Genomic DNA, 4,151 nt, shown 5'->3' on the forward strand with positions numbered 1-4,151 from the left:
ACCACTGCCCCGGATGAAAATGGTCTGGAATTAGAGAGTGGCGATGGTCGCACAACCTTGTGAATATAGTGAATATGCTAAAAACCATGAGCATACCCTTAAAAAGGGTGAACTTTATAAAATGTCAATTATCTCTCAAGAAAATGAACTAATTAATTGTTTCAATAGGAGGGAAAAAAACAACCCGGCTACTTAGCTCTAAGCAAACTTGGGCTTGTTAGTTAGCTGGTCAGAGCCTTAGCCTCCTCCTTTGCAAAATAAGAATGGTAGTTAGTGCTTTACAGTTAGAACAGTAGACCGTTCTGAATAGTAAACGTGACAGTGTAGGTGAAACGCTTAACATAGCACCTTGCAGGTAGTAGAAGCTAAATATGTCCTAGTTCCTTTCCTCCTACGTGCCAATAAAAATTTTAAAACAATCATTTGCTTAGCAGCTTCAAGATGCGGCACAAGCTCTAGGCAGCCTCCCATCAGACAGCCTTGTCCCGGGCACATTAAAGCCAGGATCGGACGGAAGACAGCGACGAGGATGCAGGTGACGCTCGCTGCGGAAAGACTGCAGATCACTCTGCAGCTGTGCAGGGCAGAAATAACAAGAAAGTCACATGATGTGAATACAGCCACGGAGACAGCCGTGGTAAAGAAAGGCAGGTGGGCACAGGGATTTCTGCTTATAATTCCAGTTTGGTATATAAACAGAGTCCCGTTGCCAAAACAGCCAAATCTTCCCCCAACACCTGGACAAGTCCATGCGGCTACAAGGCAGCCCCGATGCTCAGAGATGCCCCTTGCCCCAGTCTCCCTGCTGTGCTTCCTCAAAACCAGAATCGACCAGAAACAAACCTTACACAACCGGGATCGTCTAGCACGGTACCGAGCCAGGGAATTCCTATTTTCAATGAGCTGCTCACTGTGACCACTCCAAAATCAACCAGGACTTAGGAAGTGCCTACCCTGTGCCCAGCTCTGTGAAAGATACTGTTGTGAGGGAGACAAAGAAGCACAAGCCATGTGCCTCGCCCTCGAGGAGGCCAGCTAACCTCTTAGTTTGAGAGCAACTCTTCACAGAGCATAAATAAAAGGCGTCGTGCCTTGCACAGAGCAGCGGTTCAGTCGTTGTTTGTTCATTGGGTCAATGAACTAAGAGATGGCACAATAATAAAACAATTGTGCGAGCGTGAGGCTCACTCCAAGAACCACAAGATGGGTTGGAGCAGTTGGAAAAGGCTAGTGCCAGAGGCTGCTAGTTGCCGCCTCAATATCCATCTTCCATTTTTCCTTGTAAAGGAGTCCCTATTTTCTAGGAGGTGGCCATATGCCCAGATAAAACACTACGTTTCCCAGGCTCCCCTGGAGCTAGAGGTGGCTAATGAAATCTGAACAGAAATTGTTAAGAGAGACTTCCAGGAAACTGCCTAAAAGACAGACCGAAAGCTGCCACTCACTCCCTTTCTTCTAATTCTTGTCTGAGACAGGAATGGGATGACTGGATTTCCAGCAGCTGTTTTGGGACCGCGAGGAGAACTTGAGACAGAAAGCAAAAGGCAAAAGCCTGAATTCCTGATGACGGTGTGGTCACCATACCCATTCTTTAAATGAGGGATAAATGAACCTCTGTCCTGCTTAAGCCACTTTTTTGTGTGTGCCCTCCTGCACTGCTTACTTCTGGAATTCTTTATATGAGGGATACATGAACCTCTGTCCTGCTTAAGCCACTTTTTTGTGTGTTTTGTCTTATACAGCAAACCCATATCTTCACCAATACAAGGTTCCATAACAAAGCCGAGCCTTGCGCTGGCCGGTTGCTCAGTGGTTGGAGCGTGAGCCCGCAGAAGGGTTTCGGGTTCAATTCCGGTCAAGCCCATGTGCCTCGGTTGCAGGCTCGGGGAGGCAACCAATCGATGTGTCTCTCGCACACCGATGTTTTTCTCTGTCTCTATCCCTCCTTTCCACTTTCTATAAAAACTGGGGAGGCAACCAATCGATGTGTCTCTCACACACCGATGTTTTTCTCTCTCTGTCTCTATCCCTCCTTTCCACTTTCTATAAAAATCAATGGGGGAAAAAACAAAACAAAAAATTTAAAAGCTAGGCCTCAAAGGAAAGGTTGGCTTTGCAACTGGGCAAATGGAGGTGGGAGGGCATCTCAAATGCCAAAAAGAGCACGGGAAAAGGCACTGGCAGGAAAGAGCACTGGCAGGAAGCAAGTGGGGAGGACGTAGGAAATAAGAAGCCAGATAATGGTTTTGTAGAGACAGGGCTTAACTGGCAGACAGGGCTTGACTGGGGAAGGACCAGAGACCACAAAAGAGCAAAACACCTCTGGAGCCCTAGCCGGTTTGGCTCAGTGGATAGAGCGTCGTTTGATTCTGGTCAAGCGCACATGCCCAGGTTTCGGGCTCAATCCCCAGTAGGGAGTCGTGCAGGAGGCAGCCAATCAATGATTCTCTCTCATCATTGATGTTTCTCTCTCTCCCTCTCCCTTCCTCTATATCAATAAAAATATATTAAACAACAACAACAAACAGCTCTGGACCTGGGGAAGGTAAGAAAGGAGAGAAAGAGGTAAGACGAAAAGGCTTGGGGAACTTCATTACATGAAGATAGTATGTGAATATGAGCTGTGTCGTGGTTCAGCCAAACTGAAAGTTCCTGTACTTGGAACAGTCACAATAACACCACCTAAGACTTCTTAAACACGTAGGTGCCCGCCCCTGTGCTATGTCACTTTACACACATTATCTCACTGAAGCTTCCCAAGTCTATGACATACATCAAGCATGTCAAACTCAAAGGCTAACACGGGCCAAATAAACAAGGCATGCGGCCTGCGGGGCCGCGAGTTTGACATGCTTGACATACACAGTTCTATCATTATCACCCCTACTCAGCAGATACGAAACCTGGGGCCTAGAGAAAGTCAGTAACTTGTCCAATGTAAGCCTCACAACCCTGCAAGCTGGGGAACATCAAGCCCAATTTTCAGATGCAGAGAGTGTTTGTACCATTATTCCAAAGCCGGGAAAATGCATGACGATACTGACTTTAACACATAAAGATCCAGTGTCAAAGACAGAGTCAATTGCTGTATGAATAGTCCCTTAAGAAGAAGAAACGTTTTCAGGCTTGGTTGTAGAGGAGGAAGAACTTGCTAAGCCCACCCACATCCTCTGACTGACTACAGTGTTCATGAGATATACATGGTGCTAAGGTGGTGGGGGCGAGGGGAGGACAGAGGCCAGCACTGAAGAACTAAGCAAACAGTGACGCAATATCAACGCCGGTTATAAATGAATCACAGCCAGCCACCAGCATATGCCTCAAAGAGTTCTTTAATGTCTTCCCCACAACAGGGAATGGGGAAAAAAATTACTCTATCACAGCTAAGGCGGAAAATTCAATACTTTTGAGTTAAGTTATTCAAACACATCCACTGAACACAAGGGATTTTTTTTTTCTGGAGCAAAAATCTCATTAGTCATTAACGGGAAGGGAAAAAAAACCCCCACCAGGTTACAAATGAACTAGGTAACATGAGTACCTAGCAGGAAATGCATTTCCCATAAAGATTAAAAATAAGAAGTCTTCGTTGGCAGATTGGCAGAATCTGATAGCAGGGCTTCCCACATTGAGAAATCTAGAATTCTACAGCTGGCCAGGACAGCATTACTTGCTGAGAGTTAAAAGTGCCAATTTGCCTGGCTGGTGTGGCTCGGTGGTTGAGAGTTGACCTATGAACCAGGAGGGCATGGTTCCATTCCCGGTCAGCCCAGGTTTCCAGCTCAATCCCCAGTGTGGGGTATGTAGGAGGCAGCCTATCAGTGATTCTCTCTCATCACTGATGTTTCTATCTCTCCATATATTGAGGGAAAATAAAAAAGACATTCTAACTACTTTAAAATCTGATTTGGCTGTTATGTGTAGGAAAAAACCCCAAATGTGTCTTGATATGAGGATCTGCCCCTCATCTAAGAGAAAGCAACCCTCTTCCAGGGTGGGGAGCTCCTCTGTTACTGGGCCATTTTTCTTTCTTTCTTTCTTTCTTTCTTTCTTTCTTCCTTTCTTTCTTTCTTTCTTTCTTTCTTCTTTCTTTCTTTCTTTCTTTCTTTCTTTCTTTCTTTCTTTCTTTCTTTCTTTCTCTCTCTCTCTCT

At 45.6% G+C, this 4,151-nt stretch overlaps 1 protein-coding gene across 1 annotated transcript in view; it reads right to left on the reverse strand.

The window, feature by feature from the left end:
- Nucleotides 1–4,151, reverse strand: part of LOC106727917 — a 9,373-nt gene that overhangs the window by 980 nt on the left and 4,242 nt on the right. The gene's annotated exons all lie outside the window — the stretch shown is intronic.

Source organism: Myotis brandtii, unplaced genomic scaffold (genome assembly GCF_000412655.1).
Source record: "Myotis brandtii unplaced genomic scaffold, ASM41265v1 scaffold50, whole genome shotgun sequence".
NCBI classification, from domain to species: Eukaryota; Metazoa; Chordata; class Mammalia; order Chiroptera; family Vespertilionidae; genus Myotis; species Myotis brandtii.